The following is an 18032-nucleotide window of genomic DNA, read 5'->3' on the forward strand; positions in this document are numbered from 1 at the left end:
GTCCCTGCCTCGAGATCTCTCAGGACCTGTCTGTTCCCGGTCTCTCTCCCTGCTCCGGGTTCCCTCTGAGCCTCGGTGCTCTTGCTCCCAATCTCCATCATCTGGGGATCTCTCTCTACTGCAGGGCTCTCTCCCTCTCTCTCCCTCTTCATCCTCGCGCTCCTCCCATCCTGCCTTTCTCTGGTTCACCACTTTGTTATCTTTCTTGTTCCCTTTCCTGCTTCCCTCCTTCTTATCCAAACCGCGTTTGCGGTACATCTCCCACATGTCCTTAGTGGTTATCCCATCAATGTCATCCCTGGCCACCCCATCTTTCAGCAAGGCCAGAAACATGTCCCACCTTGACACCCTGTTGTTATCAGTACGACTCTCAGACCGTGAATTCCTCTCTGGCTTAGTCCACTCCCCTAAATCACTTAACTCATGCACCGCTTCTACCACCTGAGGCAGTGGGTTACCAGTCTGACTAATTAACAAAGTCATAATGACATGCTTGTATTCAGGAGGAGCGGCCCTAATCAGCCGGTTTTGCACAGACAAATTTAAAATTCCATTCATCAAATTATGAGCATTACCCAGAAAGATAGCTGTTTTCATTACTTCCTCCTTCAATCTCTGTACTGCATCTCTCAAAGTATACCAAGGTTTATCATTAGGCGGCCAGTCTGACTCTGTCGGATACTTCTGAGCACACCCTTGTGCCGCCAACTCCAACAGATTGGTCATGGGACCATTCCCTGGATAAGTTCTAAACTCATTTTGGATAACTGGGTCCGTACTTAAGATACAAAACCTCAGGGCGTCACTGTGATCTAATTCGACCCCCTGACCCCCCCATATCATGCACTCGCACCATCCACGTAAGCAATGTTTCCCCAGACCTCTGTCGAAATCTGTCTATCACATCACTTAGTTCTTGCTGTGTGTAATCCTCCAGAGCATCCAGCATCACCCCTCCAGGGTTACCTGGCTATGCTGTAACCTTCGCCCATATATTGGCTGTGCACGGACAACATTCCTGCGCTCTGTCTTTTCCTGACTAACATCTTGACAGTTGTCACCCCCGAACTCATCTGAAAAATCAGACGTATCCCCGATGTTTCCATCCCAAAACTCAGGGTCAAAGGCTAATCCTGCCTGAGAGATAGCTAAATGTACCTTATTTTTATTAACTTTCACTCTTCGTTTCCTGTGTTTATATTGAGCGACGCTAACTGCCGTCCTCTCTGCAATCAGCTGGTACATTTCAAGCTTATCACTTAACAATTTATTTTGACAAGCTAACATGGTAGAGGAATTTCGGGCTTCTACTAACTCCTTCTCCAGCTGCTCGTGCTCGTTTTGTAACTGTAAACATTTTTCATGCAACTTTCTGTATGCAGAGAGCAAGATCCAGCTTCGCCTCCCTAACGTACAAATCTCTTTTCCCTTGTCAGTTGACACTTTTTGTAAACATGTAAAAACATCTTCAGGTTCTGCATTTAACATGCACGCATTCCAGTTTTCACACAAACCAGCACAACATGACCATTCCTGAGCTAAAAGTTTATACGTGCCATTTCCCACCCCAGTATCTCTATGTCTGGATTTGATACATGAGAACTTGCTTTTGAACTCGCTTTGATCTTATTAAACATTTTCCTTTTTTTTTTCGAATCCTGCAAATGACTACGCCAAATTGTGTTGCTTCACTCTTCAGAATAACAGAACTATACACTTCAGGATAGTTTAGAGCACAATGTGAAACAATAACCAGGTTTATTTATGGAGCAAGTTCTCATATAGCAAAACTGACCACACTAACATATTATGAAAAATAACATGAGAATAACCGTGAGCATATAAACACTCTGTGATATCATGAAAAATAACACGAAAATAACTGCAAGAATAAGTGCATATAACACACGCACACACAATATGCTTCAATGCTTATAAATTGAAAGGCTTCACCGAAAAGAGATTCTGCATCCCTCCTCCGCACACAAAAAGCCGGGGAACCCAAACCGACTGGCACAGGGAGTCTCCTTCGGGACAATCAGTCCTCCTGGCGTTGCGTCCAACCCAGAAGAGAGTTCCTAAACCAGTCCATCCAGGCTCCTGACCTTTATAGTATTTACTAACGCCCAGGAGTCTTTTCTAGAAAAAGACCCCCTCCTTTACAAATTGTGCAATCGGCGGTACCTTGTTCACCCTTTGAGACGTCTCCTCGGAACGGGCCAGGTTCCCAGAAGAGGGCTTCAAAGTGAAGCTTACATTCCTCCTTGAGTACAGGCGCATCCCCCTGTTGTCCTAACTGTTAGCTCGTGGAATGTAAATAGCGCCCTTCGTATCAGGCAGATGGAGCGAAGTTGAGCAGAAAAACACCCCACCCTGCAGCTTGCCGAAGCTTGTGGAAAAACACAGAACAGTGCTTTACGCACAGAACCAGACTCGACAAAATGGAGTCGTGAACCAATGTAAAATGGAAGCAGAGGCCAGTGGTCCATAGTATATTTCATTGTTCTTACCCTGCACCACTGTTCACCTTGCACGTAGTGCACTTGCACGTAGTGCATGTAGCAATACATTCCACCCTTGGACCATTTGGGCATCTTACAACTAAGTATATCATATAAGCTGAGATGGCAATGCTCTTAGGCGACACTGAGATAGAAGGTTAGGCACACACTGAATACAACAAAATAACGAAATTAAAATAACTATTATGATAATGATTACACCAAGGATATAACGCAGTTGGCATAAATTAGGCAGCCATCCAAAAACCCAGTCTCACCACCCCTTGTCAACATCCTGCTGCACCCCCTTTACTAACTTATGCAGGGCCTCTATATGGGAGTTGATTGATATGGAGTGGTCGGATAAATTAAAACAACACAACCCTTCAAAATCGCTGCAGCCATGGTTGCGTTTGAGCAGTAAATAATCAATAGCGGCGCAATTCTGCAAAGCCGCTTTTCTAGTTCCCTGTACATCTAATAACAGGTCAGCTAAAGCAGCTGATGTATAATTAATATCCTTAACTACTAAACATGCAAGTTTATTAATAACTCTGGTATTATACACTGCGAGCCCTGGCACCCCTACGATAGAACCAGCTAAACTGACATATTCCGTTTTGGAAAGCAATGAAATTTCAGAATCACAGTCTGTAGGCAATTGAATAGTGTTTCTGGTATAGCGAGGGTGTAGAGCAGTATCCATAGGAAACATGAGAAAGCCTAAGCGTGTCCAGGCACAAGGCCCTCCAGTTAGATTGGCTGGGATATAGGTAAAAGAGATGTTACCACATGAAAAGAGCCAACCTTTAGGCAACTTAACGTTTTGAATGTGGCTGGCAGCAGGCACCACATTTTGGCAGAACATTGAATTGTTTACATTCAAACAGATCAGATCATTTCGTGAGTGGCACAATGTCTGTTGTGCAGCAGTTAAGTTTTTGTCTCCTTTCCCCAATTTCAGCCGAGCACATTTGCCTATTTTTATAGGATCACAGGTCAATGAATACCACACATCCCCATTTGAGATGTTAAACGTGAGTATGGATGTCATGTTCCTCCACAACCGCCTGCCCTCCTTTGGGCAATGACGGCAGTACTCATATAAAGACAGATGGGAGTGAACGTCACTCACATCCACCATTCCATCCTGGTTTGTATTGTTTTTAATATGTGCAATAATACAGCAGCAGGAGTGGGCACCGCCACTGGACAAGTGGTAATCAGATCTTGAACGCCTCGTATGTTACTCATACAAAAGTGAGATACATTCAGCACTTCCTGCGCCACATGAATCCAAACATTGTTCGTTTGATGTAATAGCATTGGCATCTGCGGCTGACGATTGAATCTTTGGACTATGAGCCCCTCCCGCTTCCCGGTGGAGCCTCCCGAAAGGGCTCCATACACCACACTCATCGCACAGGCACCCCACAGGATGATCTGAAAAGAACAAAAGACAAAACATGTATTATCATTCTCACAAATAGCATTTGTCAGCGGGAACATGTTCCCATTTGTCTTGACCAGGTCGCATACCTACCAGGACATTGTCTGGTCCAGTGGCAATGACATCAGCGGGTTGAGGAGGGTTATTTGGGGATTCAATCCACACTTTGGCCCCTGGGTTCTTATCCGTAGAACCGAATCCTCCTTTGCCTCTTACAGTGAGAAGGGCTGGGGCACTCCCCTTTTTGACAACACCTCCATAAACCGGCATGATGACAATTTGGGCAACGCGATCACCGGGTTGCACCACTAGGTCTGTGTCACCACTGTTCAAGAGAATGACTTTCAACTCGCCCTGGTAGTCTGCATCTATCACACCTCCTAAAACTTGGATGCCTCTCAGGGCAAGCCCAGATCGAGGGGCGATTAGACCATAATGCTCAGGGGGGATCTGAATTCCAACCCCTGTTTCAATCAGGGTGATATCTCTAGGCTTCAATCGATGCATGTGTAAAGCATGCAGGTCATGTCCTGCAGATTCTGGCGTAGCTCAATATGGGGCCAAAGCTCCTGGAGCTGTTTACCAATACACAATGGTATTGCTTGCTGTAAATGGATTAATCTGTAAAGCAGGTGTGAGCATTCTCATGAGAAGTGTCTCGGCATTCGTAAGGGGTCGGTTGTTCAAAATTTGCAAAGCATCGTACAAATTATCCCTCCACCCCTTCAGTGTCCCATTAGACAGTTTGCGCAATTGCTCTTCCAACAACCCATTCATTCGCTCAATCAGTCCCGCTGCTTGCGGGTAGTAAGGTATGTGAAAAATCCACTCAGTATTGTGTTGTGCACAATAGTCCTGCACTAGTCTGCCCTTGAAGTGGCTGGCGTTATCACTTTGAATTTGGAGCGGCACTCCATAGTACAGAATCGACAGATCTAATGTTTTCAGGGTGCTCTGCTGAGTTGCACACTTGCAGGGAAAGGCTATGAGATAACCAGAGTAAGTATTCACCACTGTGCAGGCATACTGACACCCTCTGCTCACTGGCGTTGGTCCAATGTAGTCAATCTGCCATATCTGTCCTGGCAATTTACCTCTGCCTAGCTTGCCTCTCACCACCTGTGGGACCGGTCTGTGCTGTTTATGCTGACAAATGGGACATTCAATGATTGCTGTTTTAATTAAATCTAGGGGAAGATGCATCCCTCTAATCTCTGCCCACCTGTGAGTAGCTTTTTCTCCAAGATGTCCGCATTTCTGGTGTGCCCATTTAGCCATTCCCACCAAATCAGAATTCTGCACCTCCACTTCAGTCTCTTGAATCTTGGCTCGATCGTCTGCAAGACAATTGAACCATCGGTTTAATGAATCAGTTGGACATTGAGCGTCCACATCATACACAGTCACGGTGCTTTGAGGTAACATTTCCCAGATCTCCTGCCATAACTCCTTCCCCCATACCTCCTTGTTATGGATTTTGTACTGATGTGCATGCCACATGGGAAGCCAAGTAGCTAATCCATTGGCGGTAGACCAGGAATCTGTGTAAATGTGACATTTTCCGGGTAGCTCTTGTTTCAAAGCATGATACACAGCATAAAGCTCTGCAAACTGGCTACTTCTTCCTGTCCTGTAGTTGTTAAAAGCTTCTTTGTAACAGGATTATAGGACACTGCTTTCCAGTGCCTTTTCGCTCCAACATATTTTGCTGAGCCCTCTGTGAACCACACATGTTTTTTATCATCTGCAGACAATTCTGTAAACGGTTGGCCCCATCCTACCAGAGATTCACACACCGGTGGTACATCATGCAACATTTCTGAATTCTCCACGGAAGCCTGCGCTACCTGCTCATGCAAAACGGCGGTTCCTTTTGGAGCCGCTCGTGCCCTGTCCTGGACATACCATTTCCATTTTATAATGCTGGCTTCCTGTGCATGCCCAATTCTGTGAGTCCTAGGAGAACTCATTGCCCACTGCATGATAGGGATTTCAGGTCTTAAAATCACATTATGTCCCAATGTAATTTGCTCGGTATCAACCAGAGCCCAATAGCAAGCTAGCAGCTGCTTCTCAAAGGGAGTGTACCGCTCTCCTGCCTTGGGTAACTTCTTTGTCCAGAATCCCAGGGACACCCTCCTTCTTCCTTGTTTTTGCCATAAACTCCAATTAGCATGCTGCCCCTGGACTGTCACATTCAGCTCGATGTCTCCCTCCCGAATCGGCCACAAATCCAAAGCATGCTGAATGGCGTCTTTCGCCAATTCAAACGTGCGCTGCTCCTGCTCTCCCCATTCAAACGCATTCTTCTTCCGTGTAACTTTGTACAATGGGGCCAAAATCTGAGACAAATGGGGTATGTGCTGTCTCCAATACCCGAATAGTCCAATAAAACTCTGGGCTTCCTTCCGATTTCGCGGCACTGCAAATTCCTTAATCTTTTGTTTCACTTTTGGCAACACTTCTCTGTGTCCTTGATTCCACTGAGTGCACAAAAATTTCACGCTCTGAGACAGACCCTGCACTTTCTCGGGGTTACTCTCCCACCCTTTATTCTGCAAATGTTCCACCACCCTGTCTAGCTGAATCTGCACCTGTTCTTGTGTCTCTCCCTGCATCATCACGTCATCTATGTAGTGGGAAATTTGCACTCCGGGAACCACAGGTACTTCATCCAAATACTCTGCCACCAGCCGGTGACAGATAGTGGGGCTATGTAAATACCCCGTGGGCAATCTACAGAAAGTGTACTGGCGCCCCGCCCACTGGAATGCCAGCTGAGGCTGGCTCTCAGTGGCTATTGGTATGGGGAAGGAAGCATTGGCAATGTCAATTGTGGCATACCAAGTCCCACTGTGTTTCTGTATGTTCTCAATCAAGGTAATGGTGTCTGGGACCGCCGCAGTCAGAGGAGGGGTATATTTATTCAACTGACGATAATCAATGCAAATCCTCCAACTGTTATCACTTTTGCAAACAGGCCAGAGGGCATTATTCCATGCAGTGGTGATGGGAATTATTACCCCGGCCTCCAGTAAGTCATGTATAGTCTGGCTAATCTCTTCATGTCCTCCTGGTAGTCTGTACTGTTTCATTTGAATCACCTTAGTGGCTTGGGGAAGTATTACTGGAGAAATCTTCAGCAGCCCCACCCTCACGGCGGCTATTGATATAAATCTTTTGGAGCCAAATTGATAACATCCATCTTCTAAATGTAGGGTCATCCCTTTCAAAATGTCAATCCCAATAATGTACTCTGGAATGGGCACAATCAAGACAGTGTATTCTCTCTTTGGGAGTGCACCTATTTTCATGGGAACCAATATCTGCACTGCTGGGGTTTCTTTTCCGCCCAGTCCCGTAATGGTGAAGTACTGTCCCTTGAATTTTCTTCGGTTTCCACGAATTAAAGAGGCCTCCGCTCCAGTGTCAACAAGGGCTCGAACTTTCTGAACATTTCCACGTTTCCCAAAAATTTCTACTTTAACATGTGGTCCGTTATCTTTGCGAGCCCATCCCTGCTCCGGAGTTTGACCTATTTCCTAGTCTATTTTCACTCTGCGCACATCGGAGTCTGCCCAAGTCACATCTGGATACAGTCTGCAGTAATTCTCAGGAAACTCCTCCTCCCTGTCTCTGCTTCGCAACCTCTCTGAGCTTACCAGCTCTCTCTCCCAGTCCCTGCCTCGAGATCTCTCAGGACCTGTCTGTTCCCGGTCTCTCTCCCTGCTCCGGGTTCCCTCTGAGCCTCGGTGCTCTTGCTCCCAATCTCCATCATCTGGGATCTCTCTCTACTGCAGGGCTCTCTCCCTCTCTCTCCCTCTTCATCCTCGCGCTCCTCCCATCCTGCCTTTCTCTGGTTCACCACTTTGTTATCTTTCTTGTTCCCTTTCCTGCTTCCCTCCTTCTTATCCAAACCGCGTTTGCGGTACATCTCCCACATGTCCTTAGTGGTTATCCCATCAATGTCATCCCTGGCCACCGCATCTTTCAGCAAGGCCAGAAACATGTCCCACCTTGACACCCTGTTGTTATCAGTACGACTCTCAGACCGTGAATTCCTCTCTGGCTTAGTCCACTCCCCTAAATCACCTAACTCATGCACCGCTTCTACCACCTGAGACAGTGGGTTACCAGTCTGACTAATTAACAAAGTCATAATGACATGCTTGTATTCAGGAGGAGCGGCCCTAATCAGCCGGTTTTGCACAGACAAATTTAAAATTCCATTCATCAAATTATGAGCATTACCCAGAACGATAGCTGTTTTCATTACTTCCTCCTTCAATCTCTGTACTGCATCTCTCAAAGTATACCAAGGTTTATCATTAGGCGGCCAGTCTGACTCTGTCGGATACTTCTGAGCACACCCTTGTGCCGCCAACTCCAACAGATTGGTCATGGGACCATTCCCTGGATAAGTTCTAAACTCATTTTGGATAACTGGGTCCGTACTTAAGATACAAAGCCTCAGGGCGTCACCGTGATCTAATTCGTCCCCCTGACCCACCCCATATCATGCACTCGCACCATCCACGTAAGCAATGTTTCCCCAGACCTCTGTCGAAATCTGTCTATCACATCACTTAGTTCTTGCTGTGTGTAATCCTCCAGAGCATCCAGCATCACCCCTCCAGGGTTACCTGGCTATGCTGTAACCTTCGCCGATATATTGGCTGTGCACGGACAACATTCCTGCGCTCTGTCTTTTCCTGACTAACATCTTGACAGTTGTCACCCCCGAACTCATCTGAAAAATCAGACGTATCCCCGATGTTTCCATCCCAAAACTCAGGGTCAAAGGCTAATCCTGCCTGAGAGATAGCTAAATGTACCTTATTTTTATTAACTTTCACTCTTCGTTTCTTGTGTTTATATTGAGCAACGCTAACTGCCGTCCTCTCTGCAATCAGCTGGTACATTTCAAGCTTATCACTTAACAATTTATTTTGACAAGCTAACATGGTAGAGGAATTTCGGGCTTCTACTAACTCCTTCTCCAGCTGCTCGTGGTCGTTTTGTAACTGTAAACATTTTTCATGCAACTTTCTGTACGCAGAGAGCAAGATCCAGCTTCGCCTCCCTAACGTACAAATCTCTTTTCCCTTGTCAGTTGACACTTTTTGTAAACATGTAAAAACATCTTCAGGTTCTGCAATTAACATGCACGCATTCCAGTTTTCACACAAACCAGCACAACATGACCATTCCTGAGCTAAAAGTTTATACGGGGCCGTTTCCCACCCCAGTATCTCTATGTCTGGATTTGATACATGAGAACTTGCTTTTGAACTCGCTTTGATCTTATTAAACATTTTCCTTTTTTTTTTCGAATCCTGCAAATGACTACGCCAAATTGTGTTGCTTCACTCTTCAGAATAACAGAACTATACACTTCAGGATAGTTTAGAGCACAATGTGAAACAATCACTCTTACACACCTTAGTAAGTAGAATAACCAGGTTTATTTATGGAGCAAGTTCTCATATAGCAAAACTGACCACACTAACATATTATGAAAAATAACATGAGAATAACCGTGAGAATATAAACACTCTGTGATATCATGAAAAATAACACGAAAATAACTGCAAGAATAAGTGCATATAACACACGCACACACAATATGCTTCAATGCTTATAAATTGAAAGGCTTCACCGAAAAGAGATTCTGCATCCCTCCTCCGCACACAAAAAGCCGGGGAACCCAAACCGACTGGCACAGGGAGTCTCCTTCGGGACAATCAGTCCTCCTGGCGTTGCGTCCAACCCAGAAGAGAGTTCCTAAACCAGTCCATCCAGGCTCCTGACCTTTATAGTATTTACTAACACCCAGGAGTCTTTTCTAGAAAAAGACCCCCTCCTTTACAAATTGTGCAATCGGCGGTACCTTGTTCACCCTTTGAGACGTCTCCTCGGAACGGGCCAGGTTCCCAGAAGAGGGCTTCAAAGTGAAGCTTACATTCCTCCTTGAGTACAGGCGCATCCCCCTGTTGTCCTAACTGTTAGCTCGTGGAATGTAAATAGCGCCCTTCGTATCAGGCAGATGGAGCGAAGTTGAGCAGAAAAACACCCCACCCTGCAGCTTGCCGAAGCTTGTGGAAAAACACAGAACAGTGCTTTACGCACAGAACCAGACTAACAAAATGGAATCGTGAACCAATGTAAAATGGAAGCAGAGGCCAGTGGTCCATAGTATATTTCATTGTTCTTACCCTGCACCACTGTTCACCTTGCACATAGTGCACTAGCACGTAGTGCATGTAGCAATACATTCCACCCTTGGACCATTTGGGCATCTTACAACTAAGTATATCCTATAAGCTGAGATGGCAATGCTCTTAGGCGACACTGAGATAGAAGGTTAGGCACACACTGAATACAACAAAATAACGAAATTAAAATAACTATTATGATAATGATTACACCAAGGATATAACGCAGTTGGCATAAATTAGGCAGCCATCCAAAAACCCAGTCTCACCACCCCTTGTCAACATCCTGCTGCACCCCCTTTACTAACTTATGCAGGGCCTCTATATGGGAGTTGATTGATATGGAGTGGTCGGATAAATTAAAACAACACAACCCTTCAAAATCGCTGAAGCCATGGTTGCGTTTGAGCAGTAAATAATCAATAGCGGCGCAATTCTGCAAAGCCGCTTTTCTAGTTCCCTGTACATCTAATAACAGCTCAGCTAAAGCAGCTGATGTATAATTAATATCCTTAACTACTAAACATGCAAGTTTATTAATAACTCTGGTATTATACACTGCGAGCCCTGGCACCCCTACGATAGAACCAGCTAAATTGACATATTCCGTTTTGGAAAGCAAGGAAATTTCAGAATCACAGTCTGTAGGCAATTGAATAGTGTCTCTGGTATAGCGAGGGTGTAGAGCAGTATCCATAGGAAACATGAGAAAGCCTAAGCGTGTCCAGGCACAAGGCCCTCCAGTTAGATTGGCTGGGATATAGGTAAAAGAGATGTTACCACATGAAAAGAGCCAACCTTTAGGCAACTTAACGTTTTGAATGTGGCTGGCAGCAGGCACCACATTTTGGCAGAACATTGAATTGTTTACATTCAAACAGGTCAGATCATTTCGTGAGTGGCACAATGTCTGTTGTGCAGCAGTTAAGTTTTTGTCTCCTTTCCCCAATTTCAGCTGAGCACATTTGCCTATTTTTATAGGATCACAGGTCAATGAATACCACACATCCCCATTTGAGATGTTAAACGTGAGTATGGATGTCATGTTCCTCCACAACCGCCTGCCCTCCTTTGGGCAATGACGGCAGTACTCATATAGAGACAGATGGGAGTGAACGTCACTCACATCCACCATTCCATCCTGGTTTGTATTGTTAAAGATGTGCAATAATACAGCAGCAGGAGTGGGCACCGCCACTGGACAAGTGGTAAGCAGATCTTGAACGCTTCGTATGTTACTCATACAAAAGTGAGATACATTCAGCACTTCCTGCGCCAGATGAATCCAAACATTGTTCGTTTGATGTAAAAGCATTGGCATCTGCGGCTGACGATTGAATCTTTGGACTATGAGCCCCTCCCGCTTCCCGGTGGAGCCTCCCGAAAGGGCTCCATACACCACACTCATCGCACAGGCATCCCACAGGATGATCTGAAAAGAACAAAAGACAAAACATGTATTATCATTCTCACAAATAGCATTTGTCAGCGGGAACATGTTCCCATTTGTCTTGACCAGGTCGCATACCTACCAGGACATTGTCTGGTCCAGTGCCAATGACATCAGCGGGTTGAGGAGGGTTATTTGGGGATTCAATCCACACTTTGGCCCCTGGGTTCTTATCCGTAGAACCGAATCCTCCTTTGCCTCTTACAGTGAGAAGGGCTGGGGCACTCCCCTTTTTGACAACACCTCCATAAACCGGCATGATGACAATTTGGGCAACGCGATCACCGGGTTGCACCACTAGATCGGTGTCACCACTGTTCAAGAGAATTACTTTCAACTCGCCCTGGTAGTCTGCATCTATCACACCTCCTAAAACTTGGATGCCTCTCAGGGCAAGCCCAGATCGAGGGGCGATTAGACCATAATGCTCAGGGGGGATCTGAATTCCAACCCCTGTTTCAATCAGGGTGATATCTCTAGGCTTCAATCAATGCATGTGTAAAGCATGCAGGTCATGTCCTGCAGATTCTGGCATAGCTCAATATGGGGCCAAAGCTCCTGGAGCTGTTTACCAATACACAATGGTATTGCTTGCTGTAAATGGATTAATCTGTAAAGCAGGTGTGAGCATTCTCATGAGAAGTGTCTTGGCATTCGTAAGGGGTCGGTTGTTCAAAATTTGCAAAGCATCGTACAAATTATCCCTCCACCCCTTCAGTGTCCCATTAGACAGTTTGCGCAATTCCTCTTTCAACAACCCATTCATTCGCTCAATCAGTCCCGCTGCTTGCGGGTAGTAAGGTATGTGAAAAATCCACTCAGTATTGTGTTGTGCACAATAGTCCTGCACTAGTCTGCCCTTGAAGTGGCTGGCGTTATCACTTTGAATTTGGAGCGGCACTCCATAGTACAGAATCAACAGATCTAATGTTTTCAGGGTGCTCTGCTGAGTTGCACGCTTGCAGGGAAAGGCTATGAGATAACCAGAGTAAGTATTCACCACTGTGCAGGCATACTGACACCCTCTGCTCACTGGCGTTGGTCCAATGTAGTCAATCTGCCATATCTGTCCTGGCAATTTACCTCTGCCTAGCTTGCCTCTCACCACCTGTGGGACCGGTCTGTGCTGTTTATGCTGACACATGGGACATTCAATGATTGCTGTTTTAATTAAATCTAGGGGAAGATGCATCCCTCTAATCTCTGCCCACCTGTGAGTAGCTTTTTCTCCAAGATGTCCGCATTTCTGGTGTGCCCATTTAGCCATTCCCACCAAATCAGAATTCTGCGCCTCCACTTCAGTCTCTTGAATCTTGGCTCGATCGTCTGCAAGACAATTGAACCATCGGTCTAATGAATCAGTTGGACAGTGAGCGTCCACATCATAGACAGTCATGGTGCTTTGAGGTAACATTTCCCAGATCTCCTGCCATAACTCCTTCCCCCATACCTCCTTGTTATGGATTTTGCACTGATGTGCATGCCACATGGGAAGCCAAGTAGCTAATCCATTGGCGGTAGACCAGGAATCTGTGTAAATGTGACATTTTCCGGGTAGCTCTTGTTTCAAAGCATGATACACAGCATAAAGCTCTGCAAACTGGCTACTTCTTCCTGTCCTGTAGTTGTTAAAAGCTTCTTTGTAACAGGATTATAGGACACTGCTTTCCAGTGCCTTTTCGCTCCAACATATTTTGCTGAGCCCTCTGTGAACCACACATGTTTTTTATCATCTGCAGACAATTCTGTGAACGGCTGGCCCCATCCTATCAGAGATTCACACACCGGTGGTACATTATGCAACATTTCTGAATTCTCCACGGAAGCCTGCGCTACCTGCTCATGCAAAACGGCGGTTCCTTTTGGAGCCGCTCGTGCCCTGTCCTGGACATACCATTTCCATTTTATAATGCTGGCTTCCTGTGCATGCCCAATTCTGTGAGTCCTAGGAGAACTCATCGCCCACTGCATGATGGGGATTTCAGGTCTTAAAATCACATTATGTCCCAATGTAATTTGCTCGGTATCAACCAGAGCCCAATAGCAAGCTAGCAGCTGCTTCTCAAAGGGAGTGTACCGCTCTCCTGCCTTGGGTAACTTCTTTGTCCAGAATCCCAGGGGCACCCTCTTTCTTCCTTGTTTTTGCCATAAACTCCAATAAGCATGCTGCCCCTGGACTGTCACATTCAGCTCGATGTCTCCCTCCCGAATCGGCCACAAATCCAAAGCATGCTGAATGGCGTCTTTCGCCAATTCAAACGTGCGCTGCTCCTGCTCTCCCCATTCAAACGCATTCTTCTTCCGTGCAACTTTGTACAATGGGGCCAAAATCTGAGAAAAATGGGGTATGTGCTGTCTCCAATACCCGAATAGTCCAATAAAACTCTGGCCTTCCTTCCGATTTCGCGGCACTGCAAATTCCTTAATCTTTTGTTTCACTTTTGGCAACACTTCTCTGTGTCCTTGATTCCACTGAGTGCACAAAAATTTCACGCTCTGAGACGGACCCTGCACTTTCTCGGGGTTACTCTCCCACCCTTTATTCTGCAAATGTTCCACCACCCTGTCTAGCTGAATCTGCACCTGTTCTTGTGTCTCTCCCTGCATCATCACGTCATCTATGTAGTGGGAAATTTGCACTCCGGGAACCACAGGTACTTCATCCAAATACTCTGCCACCAGCCGGTGACAGATAGTGGGGCTATGTAAATACCCCGTGGGCAATCTACAGAAAGTGTACTGGCGCCCCGCCCACTGGAATGCCAGCTGAGGCTGGCTCTCAGTGGCTATTGGTATGGGGAAGGAAGCATTGGCAATGTCAATTGTGGCATACCAAGTCCCACTGTGTTTCTGTATGTTCTCAATCAAGGTAATGGTGTCTAGGACCGCCGCAGTCAGAGGAGGGGTATATTTATTCAACTGACGATAATCAATGCAAATCCTCCAACTGTTATCACTTTTGCAAACAGGCCAGAGGGCATTATTCCATGCAGTGGTGATGGGAATTATTACCCCGGCCTCCAGTAAGTCATGTATAGTCTGGCTAATCTCTTCATGTCCTCCTGGTAGTCTGTACTGTTTCATTTGAATCACCTTAGTGGCTTGGGGAAGTATTACTGGAGAAATCTTCAGCAGCCCCACCCTCACGGCGGCTATTGATATAAATCTTTTGGAGCCAAATTGATAACATCCATCTTCTAAATGTAGGGTCATCCCTTTCAAAATGTCAATCCCAATAATGTACTCTGGAATGGGCACAATCAAGACAGTGTATTCTCTCTTTTGGAGTGCACCTATTTTCATGGGAACCACTATCTGCACTGCTGGGGTTTCTTTTCCGCCCAGTCCCGTAATGGTGAAGTACTGTCCCTTGAATTTTCTTCGGTTTCCACGAATTAAAGAGGCCTCCGCTCCAGTGTCAACAAGGGCTCGAACTTTCTGAACATTTCCACGTTTCCCAAAAATTTCTACTTTAACATGTGGTCCGTTATCTTTGCGAGCCCATCCCTGCTCCGGAGTTTGACCTATTTCCTAGTCTATTTTCACTCTGCGCACATCGGAGTCTGCCCAAGTCACATCTGGATACAGTCTGCAGTAATTCTCAGGAAACTCCTCCTCCCTGTCTCTGCTTCGCAACCTCTCTGAGCTTACCAGCTCTCTCTCCCAGTCCCTGCCTCGAGATCTCTCAGGACCTGTCTGTTCCCGGTCTCTCTCCCTGCTCCAGGTTCCCTCTGAGCCTCGGTGCTCTTGCTCCCAATCTCCATCATCTGGGGATCTCTCTCTACTGCAGGGCTCTCTCCCTCTCTCTCCCTCTTCATCCTCGCGCTCCTCCCATCCTGCCTTTCTCTGGTTCACCACTTTGTTATCTTTCTTGTTCCCTTTCGTGCTTCCCTCCTTCTTATCCAAACCGCGTTTGCAGTACATCTCCCACATGTCCTTAGTGGTTATCCCATCAATGTCATCCCTGGCCACCCCATCTTTCAGCAAGGCCAGAAGCATGTCCCACCTTGACACCCTGTTGTTATCAGTACGACTCTCAGACCGTGAATTCCTCTCTGGCTTAGTCCACTCCCCTAAATCACTTAACTCATGCACCGCTTCTACCACCTGAGACAGTGGGTTACCAGTCTGACTAATTAACAAAGTCATAATGACATGCTTGTATTCAGGAGGAGCGGCCCTAATCAGCCGGTTTTGCACAGACAAATTTAAAATTCCATTCATCAAATTATGAGCATTACCCAGAAAGATAGCTGTTTTCATTACTTCCTCCTTCAATCTCTGTACTGCATCTCTCAAAGTATACCAAGGTTTATCATTAGGCGGCCAGTCTGACTCTGTTGGATACTTCTGAGCACACCCTTGTGCCGCCAACTCCAACAGATTGGTCATGGGACCATTCCCTGGATAAGTTCTAAACTAATTTTGGATAACTGGGTCCGTACTTAAGATACAAAGCCTCGGGGCGTCACCGTGATCTAATTCGTCCCCCTGACCCCCCCATATCATGCACTCGCACCATCCACGTAAGCAATGTTTCCCCAGACCTCTGTCGAAATCTGTCTATCACATCACTTAGTTCTTGCTGTGTGTTATCCTCCAGAGCATCCAGCATCACCCCTCCAGGGTTACCTGGCTATGCTGTAACCTTCGCCGATATATTGGCTGTGCACGGACAACATTCCTGCGCTCTGTCTTTTCCTGACTAACATCTTGACAGTTGTCACCCCCGAACTCATCTGAAAAATCAGACGTATCCCCGATGTTTCCATCCCAAAACTCAGGGTCAAAGGCTAATCCTGCCTGAGAGATAGCTAAATGTACCTTATTTTTATTAACTTTCACTCTTCGTTTCTTGTGTTTATATTGAGCAACGCTAACTGCCGTCCTCTCTGCAATCAGCTGGTACATTTCAAGCTTATCACTTAACAATTTATTTTGACAAGCTAACATGGTAGAGGAATTTCGGGCTTCTACTAACTCCTTCTCCAGCTGCTCGTGGTCGTTTTGTAACTGTAAACATTTTTCATGCAACTTTCTGTACGCAGAGAGCAAGATCCAGCTTCGCCTCCCTAACGTACAAATCTCTTTTCCCTTGTCAGTTGACACTTTTTGAAAACATGTAAAAACATCTTCAGGTTCTGCAATTAACATGCACGCATTCCAGTTTTCACACAAACCAGCACAACATGACCATTCCTGAGCTAAAAGTTTATACGGGGCCGTTTCCCACCCCAGTATCTCTATGTCTGGATTTGATACATGAGAACTTGCTTTTGAACTCGCTTTGATCTTATTAAACCTTTTTTTTTTTTTTTTTTTCGAATCCTGCAAATGACTACACCAAATTGTGTTGCTTCACTCTTCAGAATAACAGAACTATACACTTCAGGATAGTTTAGAGCACAATGTGAAACAATCACTCTTACACACCTTAGTAAGTAGAATAACCAGGTTTATTTATGGAGCAAGTTCTCATATAGCAAAACTGACCACACTAACATATTATGAAAAATAACATGAGAATAACCGTGAGAATATAAACACTCTGTGATATCATGAAAAATAACACGAAAATAACTGCAAGAATAAGTGCATATAACACACGCACACACAATATGCTTCAATGCTTATAAATTGAAAGGCTTCACCGAAAAGAGATTCTGCATCCCTCCTCCGCACACAAAAAGCCGGGGAACCCAAACCGACTGGCACAGGGAGTCTCCTTCGGGACAATCAGTCCTCCTGGTGTTGCGTCCAACCCAGAAGAGAGTTCCTAAACCAGTCCATCCAGGCTCCTGACCTTTATAGTATTTACTAACGCCCAGGAGTCTTTTCTAGAAAAAGACCCCCTCCTTTACAAATTGTGCAATCGGCTGTACCTTGTTCACCCTTTGAGACGTCTCCTCGGAACGGGCCAGGTTCCCAGAAGAGGGCTTCAAAGTGAAGCTTACATTCCTCCTTGAGTACAGGCGCATCCCCCTGTTGTCCTAACTGTTAGCTCGTGGAATGTAAATAGCGCCCTTCGTATCAGGCAGATGGAGCAAAGTTGAGCAGAAAAACACCCCACCCTGCAGCTTGCCGAAGCTTGTGGAAAAACACAGAACAGTGCTTTACGCACAGAACCAGACTCGACAAAATGGAGTCGTGAACCAATGTAAAATGGAAGCAGAGGCCAGTGGTCCATAGTATATTTCATTGTTCTTACCCTGCACCACTGTTCACCTTGCACATAGTGCACTAGCACGTAGTGCATGTAGCAATACATTCCACCCTTGGACCATTTGGGCATCTTACAACTAAGTATATCCTATAAGCTGAGATGGCAATGCTCTTAGGCGACACTGAGATAGAAGGTTAGGCACACACTGAATACAACAAAATAACGAAATTAAAATAACTATTATGTTAATGAT

The 18032-nt window shown here is 45.7% G+C and overlaps 1 protein-coding gene across 1 annotated transcript in view; it reads left to right on the plus strand.

Moving 5' to 3' along the window:
• LOC138296720 (cytochrome P450 2K4-like) overlaps positions 1–18032 on the plus strand; it is a 478978-nt gene that overhangs the window by 260156 nt on the left and 200790 nt on the right. The window lies entirely within an intron of this gene.

Source organism: Pleurodeles waltl, chromosome 5, assembly GCF_031143425.1.
Source record: "Pleurodeles waltl isolate 20211129_DDA chromosome 5, aPleWal1.hap1.20221129, whole genome shotgun sequence".
Classification (NCBI taxonomy): domain Eukaryota; kingdom Metazoa; phylum Chordata; class Amphibia; order Caudata; family Salamandridae; genus Pleurodeles; species Pleurodeles waltl.